This window comes from Prunus persica, chromosome G5 (genome assembly GCF_000346465.2).
Source record: "Prunus persica cultivar Lovell chromosome G5, Prunus_persica_NCBIv2, whole genome shotgun sequence".
NCBI classification, from domain to species: Eukaryota; Viridiplantae; Streptophyta; class Magnoliopsida; order Rosales; family Rosaceae; genus Prunus; species Prunus persica.
Window position 1 is genome coordinate 6,672,932 of NC_034013.1, and position 25,049 is coordinate 6,697,980.

Consider the following 25,049-nt stretch of genomic DNA (forward strand, 5'->3'; position numbering starts at 1 on the left):
TCCTAAAAAATGTGTTTTTGGAGTTCAGGCAGGAAATTTCTTAGGTTTCTTGGTCCATCAAAGAGGCATAGAGATCGATAAAAATAAAGCAAAATCCATCATAGAAGCTCTACCACCGCGGAACAAGAAAGAACTGCAGAGTCTCCTAGGAAAAATTAACTTTCTAAGGAGATTCATTTCCAATTCTGCAGGAAAAATCTAGCCTTTCTCCTCCTTGCTAAGGTTGAAGTAGGAACAGACGTTCAAGTGGGAAGAACAACACCAGCAGGCTTTTGAGGAAATCAAGCACTACATCTCAAATCTGCCAGTTATGTCCCCACCAAAGAGAGGCAAACCGCTCAAACTCTATGTTTCTGCATCATAAGTATCCATTGGGAGTCTGCTAGTTCAAGATAATAAGGAAAAGAACAGGCAGTCTACTATCTGAGCAGAACTTTGACAGAAGTAGAAGGGAAATATTCTGCAATTGAAAGACTTTGTCTAGCCTTATACTTCACTGCTGTGAAACTCAGACACTACATGCTGCCATTCACCATCTACATCATTGCCAAGACAGACCTAATCAAATACATGTTAACAAGGCCAATGTTAAGAGGCAGAATTGGCAAATGGACTTTGGCTTTGACATAATTTGCTTTTAGATATGTTCCTCATAAAGCTGTCAAAGGACAAGTTGTAGCAGATTTCCTAGCAGATCATCCAAGGGAAGAGATTGAGAACATTTGTTCCTTGGATGTAGCAAACGCGGATCTGTTGACTAGAGCTTATACTTGTCTTAACAATCCCATCTATTCAGTTCACCTCACACCTTGGAAACTGTACTTTGATGGATTACAGACTAATGTAGCCTCTAGGGCAGGGACTGTTTTGAAGGAGCCACTGGGAATCAAACACTGTTATTCTTTCCAGTTAGATTTCCAATGCACCGACAACAGGGCTGAATATGAAGCTCTAATCATTGGCCTCGAAATGCTGGTAGAATTAGGAATCCAATCTGTAGAAATCTAGGGAGATTATATGCTTGTGCTAAAGCAGATTGCTGGAGAATACAAGTGTCTAAACTCTTCTCTAGCTGTTTATCTAGTGGCAGCCAGAAATCTTTTGACAGAATTCAGGAAAGCTATTTGGGAACATATCCCAAGAGAGGAAAACTTTGCAGCTAATGAAATGGCTCAAATAGCAACAGGGGTACAAATGCCTGAAGACTGTGTACAAAAGATCATCAAGGTAGGAAAGAAAAGTCTACCATCTGTTCTGACCAGAGGAATGGAGATAGATGTCAATTCTGCCATAATCACTGAAGATGACTGGAGAACCCTATCATAAATTACTTGCAGTATCCAACCCTGCCTTCTGAGAAAAAAGTCAGAATCATGGCTTTGAACTACCTTATGTGGAATGGAGATTTGGTCTGAAAAAGCAAAGATGAGGTACTTTTGAGGTGCCCGAGAAAGAAAGAATACATGAAGGTCATGGGAGAAACCCATGAAGGAATCTGTGGAGCTCATCAAGGTGGAAGAAAAATGTGCTGGTTAATTATAAGGTATGGCCACTTCTGGCCAACCATGATAAAGGATTGCATTGACTATTCCAATGGATGTGAGGCTTGTCAAAGGCATGGTCCAATCCAGCAAGCTCCTTCAGTCCCCATGAACCTAGTGGTTAAGCCATGGCCATTCAAAGGATGGGCAATGGATCTCATTGGCAAAATCTATCCAGCCAGTACCAAACAACACTGTTTCATCAAATGGGTGGAAGCCAAACCTGTTAAATCCACTACATCTGAAGAGATCATCACCTTTATAGAAGAGCAGATTATACAAAGGTTTGGCATTCCATAATCAATCACAACTGACAGGGGATCTTCATTCATATCTGAAGAGATGCTAGATATGGCAGAAGCGTTCAAATTTAAGCTACTTCAATCCACTCCTTATTATGCTCAAGCTAATGGACAGGCAGAATCAAGTAACAAGGTGATCATCAACATTATCAGGAAAATGCTTGAGAAAAATCCAAAGCAATGGCATGAGAAGGTAACAGAAACACTGTGGGCATATAGGACTTCAAAGAGAGAAGCAATTGGCATGACCCCATATGCTCTAACTTATGGTCATGATGCAATTCTGCCTATGGAAATGGCAGTCCAATCTCTCAGAATTGCTCACCAACACAATCTGACTAAAGAAGACTACTCTCAAGCCATGCCGCTAGAATTGGAGGGATTGGATGCAAGTAGAATTGATACCCTCAACAAACTCTTAGCAGGGAAATAGGCTATGTCAAGGGCTTACAACAAAAGAGTTAAAAACAAGAGTTTTGAAGAGGGAGAAATAGTCTGGAAAGCAGTTCTGCTCCTTGAAACACACATAGCTGGTTATGGAAAATGGTCACCTACATGGGAAAGGCCTTTCATAATTAAGCAAATCCTTGGATTGGGGGCATACAGATTATAGGATTGAGATGGAGACATCCATGCTGCACCAATCAATGGCAAATGGTTGGAGAAATTCTATCCAACTATGTGGGATTCATGGGCTGTGCAAACCGATCCTGGGATAAAGAGGGAACAAGATAAAAATGTTGTTTATAGTTTTTTAATAGAGTTGTGCTTCTAAATATAATATGTTAAAAGTATATTTTATCTTCTTTTTTCTTTCATTTTGTTTAAGCAAAAGATTGAAAAAGCAAAGTTCCACAAAATAAATAGCTTTTATTAAATATAGTCATTTTCATGACTAAAGTTTTATTACATTCAAAAATTTAAAAATTAAAACCCTAATTTCCTAAGGGTTTCTTGCAAACTAGTCTTCTTGATCGAAAGTTCCTTTTGGAGCAGCATCCCCTAGTGGATTGAAGCCTCTGCAATCTCCAATGCTAGCCTGGAAGCTGAAACCATACTTTGCACAAGGAAGGTAGCCTTGGTCTTGGAACTCAGTCCAGCCCCAAGCCTGTTCTGCACCTCCCTGCATTCTGCCAACTGCTTTTGAAGCTCTTCAATCTGCTTCTCCAGCTTATCTGCAGTGGCCTTAGCTTCCTTGTATCCTGCAACCATCTGGTCCAGTTCTGCCTTCTGTTTTGCGTAATCGGCCAAATTGGTTTCATGAGTAGCCTTGCAGAACTCAGAGGTTTTGAAGGTGGGCTTGAGATCCTCATAACGGTTGTGAAGGTTGAGCACATCTCTGGCCAAACCTAGGCTCATCTCAAGTATAGGCTTGGGAGCCATGTTCTGTCTATGCAGTAGGTCCAGATCATACATCAATTGATCAACAGCTTCCCTATTCTCATCCAGTTCCAACTCAATGGATTGCCAGATCTTCACCCTTTCCATTGCCTCATCCACCGCCTTGGACTTGGCCTTGCTAGGAGTGGAGCTGAGCTTCTCTAGTTTGTTCAACTGGGCATCTAGGTCCATGGCTTCAAACTCTGCCAATTATGGATCAGCAAAGGAAGCCGTGGTAGATGAACCTGGAAGAGAATGGATGGGCATCTGTAAAAAGAGATTGTAAATCAACGCCAGGCAGAATCAGAAAAGAAATAGGGGCAAAACGCGGTAACACTTATAGTTGCAGGCTAAACAACACCACCATGGACTGGAGCAGTTTCTTTTCTTTTGTTCCTTCTGCCAGAAGGAGTCGCCTCAACAGCTGGTTGTTCTGCAAGAGTCTCATCCTCTTCATCCCCAGAGGGAAGCTCCAAGTCTCCGGCAGCAATGACAGAAGTGACTGCACAAGAAACAAACAAGTCAGAAGTCAATCCAGCAGAAGAATAATGGGAGGAACATAATCATGGAAAGCTTACCAATCACTCCTCTAGCCTGGACAGATTGCCCACCTATGTTCTTTGTCAGAGAAGGATCTATTGCAGGCAGAACAAAACGTCAGAAATCATCACAGCAGCCGAATAAGCAAAACACAGACAGAATCAGGAATCTACCTTCTATGACTTAAGCATTAATGTCTTTTATGGTCTACACCATAAATCTGTGAGTCTCCTCTCCTGCATCAACAACCCAGTAATCCCAGCCATCAAAAATAATTTTGAGTGCAGTGCTGGAGGCAGGCAAACCTTGAAATTTGGTTTTCCACCAAGCGTCAAACTCGGCAGAACTGCAGGAATTCGGCTCCTAGGATGGATAAAGGGCGTCTGCACTATTATTGATCTTGTTTACTACACAACTAGCATCCTTTTGCACTTCCAAATCATCCAGATCCCTCCAGGAGGTGGCCCGATTGTAGCTTCTGTAGGATTTGAGTGGGATGAGCTTAGGGCAGCCAAGTTGTCTTGCACAAGAGGTGGCCCGATTGCAGTTTCTCAGGCTCCCTCTCCGGAATCGAACCCTAATTCTCCGTCACTCGTCACCACCATGGTAGGACACTATCCTACCATCGAAAGTTGATAGGGCAGATATTTGAATGATGCATCACCAGCACGATGGATGTGCGATCTGTCCAGTTATCGTGAATCATCAGAGCAACGGGCAGAGCCTGCGTCAGCCTTTTATCTAATAAATGCATCCCTTCCAGAAGTCGGGGTTTGTTGCACGTATTAGCTCTAGAATTACTACGGTTATCCGAGTAGTAGATACCATCAAACAAACTATAACTAATTTAATGAGCCATTCGCAGTTTCACAGTCTGAGTTAGTTCATACTTACACATGCATGGCTTAATCTTTGAGACAAGCATATGACTATTGGTAGGATTAACTAGGTAGCATTCCTTTTTTACGTCGGCTCCATGCAAGACAAACGACCTTGTGGGTCGAGTGCTCGCCGCGGGCATGACAGTCGTACGTGTTGAGAAAAAATGCTTCAAATTGGACGATCGGAGGCCGAAGGTCCCACACCTGCTTAATGCTCCCCATCCGAGATCACAAGCAGAAACTTGCGAACCTTCACAATCTCACGACGAGCCGTGGGTTGATCGAGACACAAGCATTGCTACGACGTCCTTCTGCTGCCCGCAAAGGGCAAGAGGAGGAAAGGGACAACGAGAGGCACCATTCCTTAACAATAGGTAGCCAAAACAATAACCCATTAACCCGCACAAGCCAATCTTGAAGCATCAATGAAGAGGGGTATGAGACGACAGTTTGATGCCAGAGCAAAGAGCCTGCCAGTGCACACAACCCATTCACTACTCACATGCCGTTGCATTAGCAAAGCCCAGCACCACCAAACGAACCACACATCTCAACAAGCATAATGGCTAACCGAGAATGCGGCTGCACCATTATTTCAATCGATTAACCCAAATATGATCCAGATCTGGTAATCCATCAGATTAACAATTCAAATACAAATTGATAAAGACTAATCCAATCCAACCTAATATGAGATACAACTGATTCACTTTATTGTTATATGTTTAATATAATATGTAGGAGTAATTCATATTTTTAAGTCTGCATTAAAATACAAATAAATTGTTCACGTGTTTACACAAATTCAAGTTCATAAAATATCCAAAATTATAAGAAAGGAATTGCACTAGATTATAAATCTATAATCTAACATCAAATCGAAGAGATTTATGCTATCTGAATGTGGATAGAGGTCAATCCAATACATATGCACATGCAAGTGTAGAATAAATGAGATTGCACTCTGAAAAATCCAAAGGTTGAAAAAAAAAAAAAAACAGAAATTATAGGTGTGGAACCCAAAGAATATTTATTATTATACACCAAAACTCTAGTATTTTATTTTCCTTTCCCCTCCTATAATTAATTTTGATTGTTAACTTATTAAGATGAAAGTAGAAGTACATTTTAAACTAAATATTATACTGCATACGAAACTAACTGAGTACCATTTCTTTATAGAAAAATAAATAAAAAGTTAATTTATGATCTAAGAGACAAGAAATATGTTTAAAAAATCTAGCCACTAGAATAATCTTTGAGATCATATATAAAATGAGTACAAAGAGAATTCTTTTTTCCCTAAACGAGTCACTACTCATGTGATTTCTGTGTTAACTCAAGACCACACCAGTCAAATTAGGGAATAATTCATCATAGTTCTTATCAAATTATATATCTCAAAATGTAGTTAAGTAGAAAGAATTACCTCGAATATCTTTGGAGAAATCGTCACTCTAGATCCCTAACAGTATCCCTATCGGTTTTCTTAGATCCTTAACAGTATCCCTATCGGTTTTCTTCCGTTGTCAAGCACCGATAGCAAGGAACATGCGATTTGACAAATCCTTGAAATGCTTTCACAATTTCGAATCCTAAGATTTGAAGCTCGATGAAAAATAAGCACTGAACAAACAAGGTAAACTATAATTAATGCAGTAGTAGGTAGGCAAAATTGTATGATGAATTACACCACTTTTCTTATGTATATCTAAAATGGAGGAGGTTTTCTGTTTTAAATTGGTGAAATTAACTTTGTTGAAGCAAATATTAATGTGTTGTCATAAACCTGAAAGGTACAAAGTATTTGATGGAAAATTTCTTAATTAACCCATAATGGAAATAACCTATAATATAAATTAACAAGGTAATACAACTGAGATGCAACTATATTTGCTCCTTACCAAGCAAGAGAGTTCATTATGCTTTGGATGTTCGTTTTCAAATTTCAAATTTTCAATTAAAAAATAATTTAATATTTAATTATAAAAGAAAATAGTAATAAAGTGAGATAAGATTCAGACTTTAAAAGGAAAAAAGAAAAACAGGCTCTCGGGCTCCAGTTGTTTAAAAGGCGTGCCACTAAAACGAATGGCTTCTAGGTTTTTGGGCCATGACATTGATAGGCACAGCACTGTTCTATTGAGTCAGGACGACATGCATGTTCTATATGGACCAGCATCGGCACAACGTAAAACATGAATAGCCCCAAATTAAATGCGTATAAATTACACAAATGTAACATAACCAATGCCATTATCCACAAATGTATAAATTATACAATATCATTCTTCTATCTTCGAAGTCTTTGTTTGTGTTTACACCATAGTGAACCGAGCAGACCCAGCATCAAAGCGACTAGCACCAAGGCAGCCACGCCTTCTCCCCTGCCGAAGGAAGACACACTTCTGAGGTGCCAGACACCTGCCGAAGCTCCTAACTGCCAAACCTAATCCCCAGGACACGTGTCGCCACCACGACGACTTGCACAAAGTCCCACATTGGAACTTTGTGCAAACCTCCTACTCTCACCTCCCTATAAATAGGGAACAGTACCCAGGTACAAAGGACAACTATTCTCCCACTTTTACCGTTACTCTGCCAGAATTACTACTTGTAACTGACTTAGGCATCGGAGAGCCTTCGGCCGGCACCACACCGGTGTCCGAAGCTTAACGATTGCTTCTCCCACTTTGTCTTCTGCAGGTTTCCCATCAACCTATATTTCACCAAGGGCCTCAGCTCTCTTCCCTGCTGAAGACCCCGCATACCTAATCACTAAGTTGGACTCACTATTGGCCGGGCCATTTTGAGCATCAACAGTTTGGCGCCGTCTGTGGGAATTCGACACTTGAATCCCCGCATTCTCTATCAGCCCAGCTGGCTCCTTCACCCCTCAGGCCCCGTCGCCTCTTCTTCACCCCACATTCTGCTATGCCGACCGAGGATAGCCGGGATACCCAGCGTCATACCCCCCGCAATGGTACTTCTAGAAGGAAATCTTCGGAAGATGCCACTCTCCAGGCAGAAGTGGAGCGCCTCCGCGACAGTGTCACTAAAATGTCGAAAAAATACGAGCACCTTCATTGCAGGAACGTTGAGCTAGAACATGACTACCGTGTTTTAAAGCGGAACTGGGAAAGGACTCACACCCAGGATGCCCAGCAAGACCTCACCCAGAACGTTGGGCTTACTCAGCCGAACCAGCCAGTACATTCCAGCCACAGTGCCTCGGCCCAAGCTAGGCTCCGCAAGGGTAAAGACCACCTTTATCCGGAGATAACCCAGTCACGACCCCTTTGCGTTCCCCCACCGAGGGACCGGCCCCATGAACCAGTCAGGATCTACCAAGATTGCAGGGATCGCCTCTCGGACCGTCAACCAAGGCCGATCCCTATCCCTGTCAACCTCGAAGATCCACGGGTGACACACCTGGGCCCCTCACCAGCCCCCGTCCGCATACCCGACGAGGAAGGTGTCGGGGACTCGGATACTTGGGAATTTTATAATTCAGAGACCTGGCCAAATTACCACACCGGGGCGCTAGAAAATTGGGAACAATCCCCAGTCCCTGTCTGCCCCGCCCCCAGGCCTTTGGCACCTGAAACTCTTCCTCATGCCGACCCGGTCATGAGGCTTCTCTTTGAAAAGGTCCGGCGCCTGGAAAGCGAACAACATCGCAGCCATCAACCCCTCTGGGCAAAACCACGACCAGGGCCCTTTACCGAACGCATCCTCCACTACCACCAGGAGAAAGATATCCAGCCACTCCGCATCGCTTTCTACACTGGCACGGAGGACCCTCTCACCCACATCCACTCCTTCTAGTCTGCCCTTGGGTGCAAAGGCCTCACTGATGAAGGCATGTGCCTCCTTTTCCCTTCCACCCTCAGCGGCGCGGCCCTGAATTGGTTCTACAGGCTCCACCCCCGCACCATCAACTTCTTCGATAGTCTCAAGCAGACATTCCTGGACCATTTTATGATCCAGACTGATCGCCTATACTCTGCCGACGACTTGTATATGCTTAGGCAGGCTGAGGACGAACCCCTTCGGGAATATGCAGCTCGGTTCAGTCATGAGTACTCCCGCTGCCCAGACACTGACGATCGCGCTGCCTTCGGCGCTTTTAAGAGCGGCCTCCGCGAGTCCAACTTCCGCTACCTGGTTCATAGCAACAGTTGGAACACATATGCAGAGCTGATGAAGCAGGCAGCGGTCCATGCTAAGGCTGAATACTTCAATTCCAAGCGTGGCCCAGCTAACCTGATGCGCAACGCTTTCGCTGATCCTCCACCTGCTTCAGCACCCACCCCAGCCCCACCTCAGCATTCTACCCCTGCCCCGAGTACCCAGGACAACCAACAACATAAGCGGAAGGATAGCTACCAGCACCCTTTCGGTAATAACAAACGTGGCAGACATGGCAACCACCACCACTCTAGCGGAGGCAACCCTCCTAGGCCTGGTGATCGGGCCCCTCTTCCCTTCACACCCAGGCCCAGGTTTGAGGTTTTTACGACCCTCAACACTACCTATGAGAACGTCCTGGTGCGTGAAGCCCCCATCATCCCCAAGCCACCCCCCCGGAGACCATCCAACAAGCCTATGCCAAACACGGGGGTCTTCTGCTGCTTCCATCAATTCAGCGGCCATGACACCGAGTCTTGTGTTGCGTTGCGCAACATAATTGAAGGGCTCATCCGGGAGGGTAAGCTGGACAACTATGTGCGCAACATACCAACCCTGCCTAACCCTCACCAACGACAAATCAACATGATCTCCACCATCAGCGGAGGTCCTACCCTGGCTGGCACCTCCAACAACTCCATCAAACATTATGTCCGCTCCACCTATGCGCACCAGGTCTTCAGCACCGAGCAGGGACGCTTGCCGAAAACCCACAGGACTGGCTGGGCCCCCATTACCTTCTGCGAGGAGGAGGAGCGTGGTGTTATCCTCCCCCATGACGATCCACTCATTATCCGGGCTGACATTTCTAACTTCGACGTTGGGCGTATCCTGGTGGACACTGGCAGTTCGGTCAGTGTGATGTTTGCTGAGGCCTTCAATGAACTCCAGGTCCCGCCTCACCTACTCGACCGAAGCATCACACCCCTTGTGAGCTTCTCGGGTGATGTGGTCCAGCCCATTGGCAGCATTCATCTCCCTATCTCAATTGGGGCCGCACCCCAGCGGACGACGATCACTACCCCCTTCCTTATCGTCGATTGCCCCACAGCCTACAACGTCATCCTCGGCCGCTCAGCCTTGGCCCAAATGAGGGCTTTTATTTCCACGCATATGCTGCTGTTGAAGTTTCCCACTCCTAATGGCCCAGGCACGGTGCGCGGCGACCAACTCGGGGCCCGAAGCTGCTATGCTTCAGCCGTCAAATCCACCAATCGCCAACATAGGAGTGAAGCCCTAGCAGTAACCAAGGCTCCCGCCCCTCCTCAAGCTGGCACAGAACCACCTAAAGACCCAAGGGAGGAGCCCATCGCACCACAGGCCGAACCCATGGAGGACCTGGAGCTGGTTACCCTCCATGACGATATCCCGGATCGACAAGTCCGGATCGGCACCTCCATCTCGCCAGAGCTTCGCTCCGACCTGGTCGCCTTCCTCCGCCTCAACTCCGAAGTCTTCGCATGGTCCTACAATGACATGCCTGGCATATCACCAGACATCATATCCCATAGGCTTAGCGTCAATCCTGCCGTCAGACCAGTCAGACAGAAGCGTCGCGCTTATGATCCCGAGCGCTATGAGGCCATGAGGGCGGAGGTGGATCGATTGAGTAGCATCGGATTCATCAGGGAGGTTGACTATCCTACATGGCTGGCTAATGTCGTGATGGTCCGCAAGCCAAGAAAGGGCTGGCGCATGTGTATCGACTACACCAACCTTAATCGGGCTTGCCCAAAGGACAGCTTCCCGCTACCCCGCATTGACAAGCTAGTCGACACCACAGCCGGCCACGCCCTCCTCAGCTTCATGGATGCTTATTCAGGTTACAACCAGATCTTCATGCACCCCGAAGATCAGGCCCACACCTCTTTCATTACGGACCGCGGCCTCTACTGCTATAAGGTGATGCCCTTTGGCCTCAAAAACGCCGGGGCTACTTATCAGCGTCTGGTGAATCAGCTCTTTGCCCCCCTGATTGGCAATACCATGGAGGTCTATGTCGATGACATGCTAGTCAAGAGTCGCACGGCTGACCAACACATCCCCAACCTCTCTGCCATGTTCACCATCCTGAAGCAGTACAAAATGAGGCTTAACCCCACCAAATGTGCATTCGGGGTGGCTTCCGGAAAATTCCTGGGCTTCATGATCAGCCAGAGAGGTATTGAGGCCAATCCAGAAAAGATCCAGGCCATCTTAGACATGACGGTACCTAAATATGGAGACATGGAATCGATCAACCATCTCTTGACCTTAAAATTCTCCGTACACCATTTGTTATGTGTAGGAACTATGTTACGGGGTTTTGGAATAGCACCGTTCAAATACCCTAATTTATCTCTTGCAGCAATTCACATCTCAATGATTTGAGACCATAGTGCATAGTTGGTCTCATTCATAACAATTCTAGGGAGGAAACATAGTGAATTGTGACAATTTGGGGGTTGGAATTGGAAGATTATTCTCATGTGAGCGAGAGAGGTTTAGTGTTGTTTGGCATCGCAACAGAAATATATGAGATTATATGAGTTTGTGTTTAGGAATTTGGTAAAGGAATTTGATTGAGGATTTAGGCATTTGATTTAGGGTTTGTGTTTAAATTTGAGGATATAATTTGAGGGTTTATAGTCGACCTAGGATCCTAGGCTTTGTATTCTTTCGAGGACGACAAGTTTTGGACTTACCAATTCCAAATTCCCAGTTGAGGTTGTAGCTGCCCTACTTTGAGCAACATCATAAGATGGTTCTTGTTTATTGCTTACTCCACTTCTTTAAAAATTGCTAATGTTCTTTGCTTGCCTTCTCGGGGGCCTCCTTCTGTACTCAGGATCATCATACAAAGAGAATTATTTTTTACGTTAACTGGTCATTGTGGTAAATGGTCACATACAAACTTCTTATCAAATTAGTTTTATATCCAAAATGTAACTGAGCATAAAGTAAGGAAAAAAGAACCAGAGCTTTAATGTTACAGGCATCAGAGTGAGCACTCCTCAAGCCAATGATGATCATGAAAGATTGGTTCATATCTAGATAAGAATACATTAGACTCAAGACATTTTCACTTTGTTTAACAACTGTGGCATGGATCATGATCAACCAACGCTTTAAGACCATCATTAACTGCATGCACTATATCCTGAATATATATGGTTCAAAGTGTAATATTCAATCGTGTATGTGCAGACATGTATAACTCGTTAATGTTTATTTCATAAGTAATACCTTTTCTGGTAAATCAAGGATTCGATAACAACTCAATGAAGTCTGATCTTGAACCAAAAATTTCTCTTTGAACTTTCTTCCATTCATGTTGTAGGTGTTGAATCTCTTTTTTGTCCTCCCCTCCATGTGTAGAAAACCTCGTTTAAATTAAGCTCTCCAACGACAATAGTATACACAAGATATGTATTTGTGCTTCTGGTCTAAGAAGCTATGGATATGAGATGGAGAAGACTGTAATGAAAGTGGGAAAAAGCTTGAGAATTCTGCAGTGGCTGAAATGCATATATATAGGAATGAAACCAATTCTGGAACTTCCGAGTGCCAGCATTTTTGCTCACCACTTTAACCTAAGGTGTACCCTCACTACCCTTTCCAAAAGGTGACACATGTCCATGAGTTTAACTATAGTTAATTTTTACTTTTTGTTATGTTTGATGACATTATTATGAGAGAGAAACAATGCTTTAATAAGATTTTTCCCAATTTATCATTATTCTATTAATTAACTCAACAAACTTTCCACTTTATATTAATTACCAATTAAGCTAATAACAACCCGAATAATTAACAACAGCAGAACAGTCATTACTTAAATAAATAAAAATTAACAGTCTTCCACTTCCCATGAATCTGTTGGCATCCCAATCTTAACGAAGGACATGAATTTTTAAATTCGAATTTGGCCTTGATACTCAGAAAACTAAATAAAACAAAGCAAATTTATAATTAAAAAAAAAAACAATACATAGTACTAAAAAAAACAAGTAACAACATAGACGATACCTATCTTTTGCTTGAACAAAGGAAAGAAGTCTATTGAGCAGAGTTCACATATAAGCACCCAAATTGTGGATAATCAAGAAACTAGAAATTCTCAATTCAAGGGACTTCTATGTTTTTTTTTGGAATAGTAACGTATGCCTTTTCAGTTTTCATTGTTTTGATTTATTTTTTAAATTAAATTAATCAAGAAAAGTGGAAAGTTCGTTGGGTTAATTAATAGAATAAGGCTAAATTAGGAAAAATCTTATTAAATCATCGTTTCTCTCTCATAATAATGTCATCAAACAAATAAAAAATAAAGAGTTAACTATAGTTAAATCCATGGACATGTGTCACCTTTTGGGAAGGGTGGTGAGGATACACCTTGAGTTAAAGTGGTGAGCAAAAATGCTCCCCAATGACATTGTGTTTTATGAAATGTTCATGCTTCTAGATTTCTCCTAGCTTGCATACCATTTATAGTGAATTTTATATTGGATTTGCCAATTGGGTATAGCCTTATAAAAAAAGGTCTTGATTTGCAGGCTAGTAGACCTCAATGTCACGTTGGCAATGTGTGTGAGAAAATCATCCTCATCTTTCTAACTTTAACAACAACAAAAAAAACATTTATATTGAATTTCTTTGGCTTATTATCACAAAACGTCCTTAAGGTTTACGAAACTATCAGATTGCTTCCTTATTATTTTTTTGTGTCATTTGTGGTCCTCAAGGCTAGCATGTGTGATCACAAATGATCTCTGCCGTTAGGTTCCGTCAAAAATTCCGTTAGTTTGCTAGTGTGACATATATATCACAAAACATCCCTGATGTTCACATACCTATCACAAATGGTCCCTGCAAAAAAATTTTAATTTTTTATATCTAAAATTCATAAAATTTTGGTTTTCTTTTTAAAAGTTTATGAATTTTTAATTATTTAAAAATACATATTATATTTTAAATTATTTAAAAATACATACATGTGACACTATATTATTGTAGATGTGGGCTCCATATACGTGCCACATCAACAAACTAATGAAGTTTTAAAAAAATAATTTAAAAATTCATAAAATTTAAAAATGAAAAAACTAAGGGTTTAGGGTACATAAATGGTCCTCAATATTAAAATCCTTCTATAAATGGTTTTTTCATTTATAAATAATTTTTTATTAAAAAAACAAAAATTTTATGAATTTTAAATTAAAAAATTAAAAAATTTCGTATGAACCATTTGTGATAGGTGTGTGAACCTCAGAGATGTTTTGTGATATATATATATATGTGCCACGTCAGCAAACTAAAGGAGTTTTTGACAGAACCTAACGGCAGGGACCATTTGTGATCACACATACTAACCTTGAGGACCACGAGTGACACAAAAAAACATTAAGGATGCAATCTGAGAGTTTCGTAAACCTTAGGGATGTTTTGTGATAATAAGCCAATTTCTTTTTGAAGTGAAACATTTCTATGGAAAGTATTGGTAAGAAAAGATAGAATGACATATTATCACCTTCAATATTGTGCCTTAAATGGCATTGCAGTTTATGAGATACTCATGCATCCTTGTTTTGCCCTAACCTGTAGAGTCTAAACTAGGTACCATTTATAGTGAATTTTATATGGAAAGTATTGGATAAAACGGAAAGTAATTTGGCATACCTACTGCTCACCATTTCTATGGAATTCTATAATAATTTGGCTTCTCTCCTAAACTTTCCTAACCTTTCAATCGTGGTTATTCAATTCAAACAGAGATAGAAAGGGGAAGTTACCCAGATTGAGATTATTCAAGGAGCAATATGGACGATTGATGCGATATGAATAATTACTGTAGTTTGAACAAAAAGACATTTATAATGTGTAGCATTTATAGTGAATTTTGTGTTGAAAATAGTTGGTAAAGAATAAATTTTGTAGTGCTCAATCATTATTAGGCCTGTGATTCATGATTTTTTGGGTTTAAAAACCACGACCAAAGCCCGGCTTATGCATTGGCCCGTTTAGCTTGATGTGACTAGACTATTCTAAGTCCACTCAAACCCACGAAGTCCGAAAAGACCTCAATTGTGTTAAAGGATGTAGCGAAATTTCATAGTGAGAGTGCTATATATGGATTACTCATGTAGACATTCATATTAGCCACATGATGATTTTATTCAACTTAGTAAATTACTATTTAGATGAATCTTGTGGCTATTATGAAAGTCCACATCTATTGTCCATATATGACACCCTCACCTAAAAGGATCCAAACCAAGTGTTTTTGGTTTTCTTGTTCTTGGGCTTGAATTGGCGGGAAGTAGGCACGACCACCGTCACCTCTGGGCCCACCACGCAGATTCAAAACCAAGAGAGAGAGTGAGAGAGAGAGATACTTGACTCATCATCAGCTGAAATTAACTACTCAAATTGAATGCTCTCAACGAAATTAACCATTCGCTTACCTTTGTACTTATACTTCACATTATTTGCTTTTCAAATTATGAAAACCTCTTCAATTCTTCAGAATCATTCAAAGTTCAAACTCTTAAATTCAAGCAATACCCATTCAGAATTGCACTTTCTTTCCCTCTTAACCCATTTCACATATACAATAAGCGAATGGTTGGTTTTATGTGTAACATAGCTGAAGAAAAAGAAAAATTTGAAGAACAAGCAGGTGGGATGAGAGAGAATGTAGATTCTGGGGCACGCTCAGCTGTTCATGCCCAACACAGGCGCTCTAAGAGGTGCAATTTTTCAATACTCAAATCAATGTTGTTATTATTATTGTTAAAGTGCATCTTTTGTTTTTCTACGAGGTGGATATTTGCATTTCTATCTCCTTCATTTCATGGTTGGTTATGGACTTTTGTATGTTGTATTATGATATGATGATATAATCTGTTAGGTTAGTATCTATTTTTTTGGCTTTTAAGTTTCTAGTTGAGTTTTTTTCTTTTTCTATATCCTATTGTTTCTTTAATTTTATTACAAGGACATGTATTTTCTTTACGTGCTGCATCAGGGAAAGAAAATTCCACTCCAAGGGGTTTGACTGTTTGAGTTCTTTAGGCATCCTTTATTTGTTTTTCTTACAAGTTTTTATTGTGTTTTGTGATTTTTAAGATAGATTGTTGGCATATCTTAGAACAATGTGATCATAGATGTGTGTGTATTAGGAAGAAAACAATTTGTGAGTAGTGACCATCAAAAGATATGGGTGAGCCTGTTTTGCAGTGATTGAGTCAAAGAGATTGATCATTTTCTTTCCTCAAACATGTTGGAATCTTCATGTTTCGGCCTGTTTCCGTTTCATTTTTGAAATTTATGTGGTTCTTCCTTTTCTTTACAGTGCTTCTGACAGGAACTTAAATGTTCCAAGAAGTCGAGTTTCTGCGAAGAAGGACCAAAATGAAACGCAGGTTAGACCACTTAACCGGTTGAAGAAATAATAATTGTCCCCTGCTATATTGATATGGCTACTCCCATATTGGTATGTTCAAACTTGAAAATGTATAAATTCATAGGTGACTGCAGACTGAATCTTATTTCTAATCATGGATTTAAACAAAGATGCTTACTGTTTTCTTCATGAATTTAATAGGTTTCATCACCTTCAACAAGTGCGTCTAGGGGACAAAGTCCTTGGCATGACAATCTTGTTTATATAACAAGAATACGCCATCCAACTACAGAGCCTCTTTGGAAAAAGATGTAAGAAATGGAATTCAATCTCTCACTCTTTCAAAATTGTGTTTTGATAAATCTTTCTATAGCATGAGGTGTGGCTGAGATTAATATCATTATAGTATGCTTTTCACAATTGACTTATCTTTTTTTAGAAATTTGTTGCAAGCATTGGGTAGTTATAGAGTAGATATTCCAAACATTTCAAGTTATACAGCTTCCATCCTTTTTATTTTATTTCTGGTGGTAGGGTAGTCTGGGGAAGATTTTGACTTACTGAAAAATGTGCAAGGTTCCTCCAAAGTTCCTATCTATAGAACATGTGTATGAATCTGAATCCACTATTATTTTACTTTTGAAATAGAAAATTTGGGTTTCCAAACTATAGGCACGCCATGTCTACAAAAGTGGATGGAATGCATGACTTGGTCAGGGGTGACTGGCCAAATCACTAACCATTATACCTGTTGGTTTTCCATGTAATTTATGATGCAAGCATAATATGGCTTACCCAAAACTGTATACACTTTTGCAGATCAAACAGCTGCAGTTGCATTTGCAGCAAGAGAAATCTATGCGCCATATGCTCAAGGGGGCAATGGGCCGAGCATCAAGTACTCGATCACCTGGACATAGGCATTTCTCTGTCCAGGTAGTTACTAACCTTTTCTTACTTGACTTTAAAGAGCTGTTGCAGAATTATCCAGTAGTTTACGTATTAACTTAGGCATCAATGTCGTACCTTCATGTTTCAGCTGATCTAGTGTGGAAATGATGATAACATGCAACATTTAACTAACACCTCGTCAACGATATGTAAAGAACTGCATTGACTACAGTCTTAATTATTAGCTAGCACATAAGCCTTTGGTGTATTGCTGTAAATCCTTAATCCATGTTTTTTTGTTTGTTTTTTCTTTCCATACTTCAACTTAAATACATATCTCCATGGCCCAATCAAATTACTCTTAAAGTTTGGACTGTTGAGCTAAACAGAGCAGTCTTCTACCAATGCAAATGAATGAACCTATTTCCTGTGGTTGCACCTGAACCTTTTTCATCAATCATTTAATTGCCTTCTTTGTTCTGCGTGCCTAAAACTGTATTATGTTAGCAAATTCCAATTTCACTGTGTAGAATATGAATTGTCAACTGTACTCTGAGACATACACACACACACACACACACACACGTGTGTGTGTGTGTGTGTGTATATACATATGATTATTTTTTTCTTTTTTCAAATTTGCTATATCTACTTATTCATATCTCATTCCACTTATTAGCTGCGATTCTGTGAATATGGAATTAGGGACTGCAAATTGTTTTCTTTCTTTTTTGTTTAGACAAAGGAATTGATTTCTGAAATTGAAGTACTTGAAGAAGAAGTTGCAAACCTCGAGCAGCATGTTCTCTCTCTCTCTATAGGAGTATTTTTTAGCATTGCATTAGCAGGCCACCTTCTGAGCAGAACTCAGGTGTGGCTTCCCCTGCCCATATGAAGAATGGATCCAGGAAACATCCGAGTATCATTTCAAGTGCATTTTGTTCCTCAAAAAAGTTTCCTTTCAGACATTTTTGAGCTCTAGTTGCTATTGATGACTCAGAAAAAGAACTTTAAAGACTAGGCATACTAGTACTACACAATCCAGTGACAAAAGTGACATCAATTTTGCGTAGAATTGTTCAAACCTGGCAAAGGTAGAACATAAGTTTATTCTTCTGCTTTCACTGATGGACACTTATTAAATGTATTTGTGTCATGTTATTGAAGATCATTACTTGTGACACACATAATATATCCATATATATGTATATACATATAGGATTTGTGTTAAAAGTGTTGAGTTTGGCAGAAATGTACACATTCGTTATTTAGACCCTGTGTGTGTCATGATGTAGAACAGATGGCAGATTTTATCGCGGTTGAGCTAGAAAAAGGACGTAGCGGGAATATGCAGTTTTGTCGTCCAAGCTCCGATTAGGACGCAAAATACCTTTTCGGAAAGGGAACGAAGCCACGAGTGTAACTCACAGCTTTGCTGTGACATAAGGTGGATTTTGGCATTCTGCGGTCGTTTGGCCTTCCAAAACTGCAGTTAAAGTTTGGTAGTTAATTTTCCAATAAATTCTGTTTTGGACAGTTTAGGAGTTACGTTATTAAGACTCCAAATTAATTCTGTTTTTTTCAGTTTTATGTAATAACTCCCCTAGTAGTTGAAGGGTTGAGGGTTGTTGAGAAATGTGTATTTAGACAAGTTTGTCTAATGTATCTGCAACTCAACTTTTAATCATATTATTCCAAGAGAGCTTCTCTTAATTTTCTGGTGGAATCCAGTTTTATTGTTACTCACGGTTTCGCTTGAAACCTTTGTTGCTTGTGCTGCGTCATGTCAACTGCACTAAATTCAGGTTGTTGGTAAGAAAAGGTTAAGGCCACGCCACTGACTAGCGTGGCCAATAAAAACCTCTATTTTTTATGTTTAGAGATCTCCCCCGCGGATGCTTATCTAAATTATAACTTTTTGTTTCTATTTAATCTGCTTAATAACATTCTAATATCCAATATGGTGATGGAGCACAATAATGCGCATCCCATAAATCTTAGAGCTATATGATTAAACAACAAATCCATAATTTTTGGATCCTAATATGGTTGACGGGGTGATGACTTGTACACTTATTAATTTTCTGTATGTGGGGCACATAGTTTAAGATACACATAAATGCAGCTAACACACTTGCACTGGATCTCCTCTTATGTTTTATGTCATCAGGAGTGCTGACTCGAGATATACTTCATATTTCAATTTCAGAATCTTGGTTGAACAACTGGAGAGGGTGAATGTCCCTCTGATGGAATTGCATGCCCAAATTGCATTTTGGATCAACACATACAATGCTCTTGTTATGCATGTAAAAGTCTCTTAACCAACCATTGGTTTTCTCTCATTGATTTGTAAGTCTCTCTAAATTTTCTCCTTACCCTTGTGCAGGCATATTTAGCATATGGACCTCCCCACAGCTCTCTAAGAAAGCTGGCCTTATTCCACAAGGTAATTCACTTATTTACCAGTACAATGGGTTTTGCTGGCAGCCTAAGAAGACTTGTGCAACTCATTACAAATGAATATGCTTTCTCTTGAAGTCCTGTCCACCAAGTGTCATTTCGTTTTTTTTTTCTTTCTGAAAGATGGATTAATACATTCATTGGTTCATCCCATTTTAAAATTAAAAGTTAGTTGGTTTGATCTTTGTTTCCTTCTTTTATATTCAAGTCTATTGCTCTTGCCTTTCAAGACATGGACTAGAAGATTCCCATTAAAGACAATCAGAATATTATCTTACCCTTTTTGGCCATTAAGTAAAATGCTCAATTACCTTTTCATTTTCTGTTGTCAATGTTTGAGAAGTTATCAGGATATTTGGTTTTCATGCCCAAAAAAAAATGGTTGAATCTAAAATAAGTGGAGCAAGAAAAAAGAACCAATGCTTTGGTCTATCTGTGTATTCTAAATTTGAAAAGAAAAAGAAAAAAGATGATGAGCTTTTTGGTATAGTGCAGGCTGCTTACAATATTGGGGGCCAAGTTATCAGTGCGAATGCCATAGAGCAATCCATATTTGGCTTCCAAACACACTGAATTCGACGGGTACTTACTCACCATACTCTCTCTGATAATGCAACAGGAATGCTGACATCCATTGAATTATTTCATTTATTTCATAATTTAAATGGTGTGGCAAATCATTTGAGCTCTTCTTATGAATGACAACTTGAACAGTGGATTTTCATTTCTTTCTTTTTTTATCTTTCTTTAATATGAATAAGAAATACCAGGTTTTAGAATACTCATTTGATCTACTTTTGTGTTTCCAGTGGCTTGAAACCCTCCTTTCAACTGCCTGGAGGAAAAAATTTGGTGAAGACAGACAACTTCGCAATTCCAAATTGGGTCTTCTGGTTTCTGAACCCCTTGTTTGCTTTGCTCTTTGTACTGGAGCCTTTTCTGATCCTGCGGTAACCACTTTGCTTTTATTGGTCCTCTTTTCACATTATATTGAAGATTTAATATATAATTGTCTAATGAATGTTAGGTTCTTATTTTCAGTCTTTTCCCCTAAAGCTACACATGTTTATTGGTCAATTACAGTGCTTTGGCACATGATTTTCCCTTGAAATTTCTGTTCATAACTTATCTTTTCTGCCTTATCTCTATGTTTAAAGAAATCCGGTGCTGCTGCAGAAAACTACTTTAAAAACAGAATAATTTTTTTTATAATGGTAGCAACTTTTACTACTAAATTGTTTTGATTGTAAATCATTCTTCTAAAAACACACTCTAATCAGTGATATACTGCTACGACTATATATTGCTAACGGCATTAACGTTTGCTTGTCAATTACTTGTAGCTAAAAGTATACACAGCCTTAAATGTTAGAGATGAACTTGAAGAGGCAAAGGAGGAGTTTATTAAAGCAAATGTAGTGGTAAAGAAGTGAAGGAAAGTTTTTCTGCCAAAGATACTTGAAAGGTTTGCAAGAGAAGCATCTTTTGGCTCTGATGATCTTCTCAAATGGGTCAGTGAGAATGCTGATAAGAAGCTTAATGATTCAATACATAAATGCATTGACAGTAAATCCAGCAAGAAGGCATCTCAGATCATAGAGTGGGTGCCATACAATTCAAGGTTCCAGTATGTATTCTCCAAGGAACTATCTGAGAGACCATGGTGGTTGTTATTCATTCCAAATGCTGGAAGATGTTAAAGTATAAGAGATTTAGCTGAGTTTGTTACTTAAATTATGAGCCTTTGGATCACAGTCCAAATGGACAGCTAGGATATATTCTTAGGTGTAGTTGATTTGTGCCAAGTGTAGCTATCTCATAGGGTAGTTAATGATTGGTTAGATTTGCTGATGTAAGAGAGAATATTCTTTTCTTTTACTGTTATATTGGTATGCACAGATTGTGCATGACTAAGTGTGAGAATACAATCTGATATTTTCATCTTCTTCTTCTCCAAGTTTTCTCTCTACATTTTACTAGAGCTTCATTCACCTATAATCCAAAAACATGGCAGATCATAGTCTGCAAATGCTAACATGGTATCAGAGCCAGGTTTGATCGTTTAGCTGGGCGTTTGAATCTGTGAAGGAAGTGAGCTGCGTTTTTTCTATCAAATCTTGCTCTCTGTGAAATCTGTGTCTAACATGGCAGGATCTGGAGGTGGTGAGCTGCGTGCTCCAATCTTCAATGGTGAGAACTATGAATTCTGGAGCATAAGGATGAAAACCATTTTCAAATCTCATGGGATTTGGGAGCTGGTTGAGAGAGGAATAGAAGGCTCAGATTCGAAGGGAGCTGATGAATCTGATACAAAACAAAAGGAAAAAGAGGAATCAAGTGGTTCTGGGAAGATGGCTATAGCTGAGATCCTGATGAAGGATGCTAAGGCCTTGGGGTTGATTCAAGGAGCAGTATCTGAGGTGATCTTCCCCAGGATTTCTCATGAAGAATCATCTCATGGAGCCTGGAACATCCTGAAGCAGGAATTTCATGGTGATAAGCAGGTAAGAAGTGTAAAACTGCAGGGACTTCGTAGAGAATTTGAATACACTAGAATGAGAGAGGATGAATCTCTATCTGCTTATCTTACAAAGTTGTTTGATCTAATAAACCAAATGAGAGGTTATGGGGAAGAACTATCTAGAGAAAGAATTGTGCAGAAAATGTTAATTAGTCTGCTGCCTGGATATGATCCAATCTGTTCTGTGATTGAACATTCAAGGGATCTAGATGTAATTGAGGTTCAAGAGGTGGTAGCCTCATTGAAGAGCTTTGCTCAAAGGTTGGAAAGACATCATGAGAACAAAACTGAGAAGGCCTTTGCTAGTCTGAGTACAGATACCAAATCTGCTAAGGCCACTGGAAATCAGAATTCCAAGCAGCAGAAGACTTGGAAAGACAAAGGGAAAAAGTGGGATAATAAACCTACGGATGGAACTAAAACTCCTTGCAAACATTGTGGGAAATTGCATTATGGAGAATGTAGGTTCAAGGGCAAACCAAAGTGCTATAACTGTGACAAGCTTGGTCACATTGCCAAAGACTGCTATAGCAAGAAACCTGAACAGCAGCAGCAGCTTCAGTTTGCTACTCAGGTTACTTCTTCACCAACCATGTTCTATGCTAACAATGCAACTGAGAAAAGGTCCATGGAAGAGGTATGGTACTTGGACAGTGGGTGTAGTAACCACATGACTGGCAGAGAAGATGTTTTGATTGATATTGATAGGAATGTGACTGCAAAAGTTGCTATGGGAACAGGACAGTTGGTTGATGTTATTGGAAAAGGAAGCCTGATGGTTCAAACTAAAATGGGAAGGAAATATATCAAGGAGGTGCTATTGGTATCTGGTCTCAAAGAGAACCTACTCAGCGTTGGACAAATGATGGAGCATGGATATTTCCTAATTTTTGGAGATAATAAGGCAGAAGTCTATGATGATAGCTCTCTTTCAAATCTAGTGGCTAGAGTGGATATGAAAGGAAATAGAAGTTTTCCTTTGAAACTTCAAACAGATTTACATATTGCTCTAACTGCAAGTATTAACCAATCAACCTTGCTTTGGCATAGGAGAATGGGGCACTTAAACTTGCAGAGTTTGAAACTGCTGCAGAATGAAGACATGGTGTTTGGTCTGCCAGAAATCAAAAATACAAATGCAGTGTGTGAAGGCTGTACTTTTGGAAAACACTGCAGGAAGGCATTTCCAAAAGAAGCAACCAGCAGAGCTACATCTCCACTGGAATTGGTACACACTGATGTGTGTGGACCAATGCAAACTGTTACCAAAGCAGGAAACAGGTATTTCCTCACCTTTATAGATGACTGTACAAGAATGTGCTGGATCTATTTCTTGAGATGCAAATCTGAGGTATTCACAGTGTTTAAGAGGTTTAGAGCCACTGTTGAATTGCAAAGTGGATATAAGGTGAAGAAACTAAGAAGTGATAGGGGAGGAGAGTACACCTCTAATGAGTTCAATAAATTCTGTGATGAAATGGGAATGGAGAGGCAGCTTACAGTGGCATACTCACCACAGCAGAATGGTGTGGCTGAGAGGAAAAACAGAACCATAGTGGAGATGGCCAAGTGTATGATGATTGAGAAGGGCATGCCACTTGAGTTTTGGGCAGAAACTGTTAATACTGCAGTGTATATTCTAAACCGAAGTCCAACTAAAGCTCTGGACAAGAAAACACCATTTGAAGCCTATAGTGGGAGAAAGCCAGGACTTAAACACTTAAGAGTGTTTGGATCTTTGTGCTATGCACATGTTCCAAATCCACAGAGGCAGAAACTGGATTCAGCAAGCAACAGATGTGTGTTTCTAGGATATGGCAGCTGTGAGAAAGGGTATAGACTGTATAACATTGCCACTGAAAAGGTGATTATCTCAAGGGATGTGGTATTTAATGAAGAAGCTAGCTGGGATTGGAATGCAAAGCAAGAATGCAATGTTTCAGTGCCATTTACTGAAGTTGTGTCTGAAAAGGAGAAAGGGAGCAATGACACAGCTGTGAAGCAAGCAGAACATTCAGTTGAGAATGAATTGCTAACAGAAGACAATGAAGAAAGATCTGTGGTTGATACAGGTACTCAAGATATTGACCACACTCCATTGAGATACAAAAGTCTTACAGAGATCTATGAAAGCTGCAACATCTGCATCATTGAACCAGAATCCTTTGAAGAAGCTGTCAAGGATGCAGCATGGCAAAAGGCAATGGAAGCAGAACTTGAGATGATTGAGAAGAATGAAACTTGGGATTTGGTAAAAAGACCATCTGATAAACCTATAGTTGGAGTCAAATGGATCTTTAAAGTCAAGCTAAATCTGGATGGATCTGTTCAGAAAAACAAAGCAAGGCTAGTAGCTAAAGGCTACACTCAAAAGCCAGGAATTGATTTCAATGAGACATTTGCACCCGTTGCTCGGCTTGACACAGTTAGAACACTGATAGCTCTGGCTGCTCAGAAAAGGTGGAAGCTGTTTCAGCTTGATGTAAAGTCAGCCTTCTTAAATGGAGTGCTACAAGAGGAGGTGTATGTGGATCAACCTCCAGGATTTGTGGTTCAAGGCAAGGAAGACAGAGTTTATAGACTCAAGAAGGCTCTTTATGGTCTCAAACAAGCTCCAAGAGCTTGGTATGAAGAAATTAATTCATACTTTGCTGCTGCAGGATTTCAGAAAAGTCCTAGTGAGGCTACATTATATGTAAAAGCTGCAGAAAGTGGAATCCTAATTGTTTCACTATATGTAGATGATATCATCTACACAGGAAGCTCTGAAGAATTGGTGATGAGTTTTAAAACTGAAATGATGAAGAGATATGAAATGACAGATCTGGGATTGTTGCATCATTTTCTGGGATTGGGTGTGATACAAGCTGAGTCCTACATCTTCTTACATCAGAAGAAATATGCAAGAACACTGTTGGACAAGTTTGGTTTAAAGGACTGTAAAGCAGTGTCAACTCC

At 40.2% G+C, this 25,049-nt stretch overlaps 1 pseudogene; it reads left to right on the plus strand.

Moving 5' to 3' along the window:
• Positions 15,433-21,270, plus strand: LOC18777738 (annotated as a pseudogene).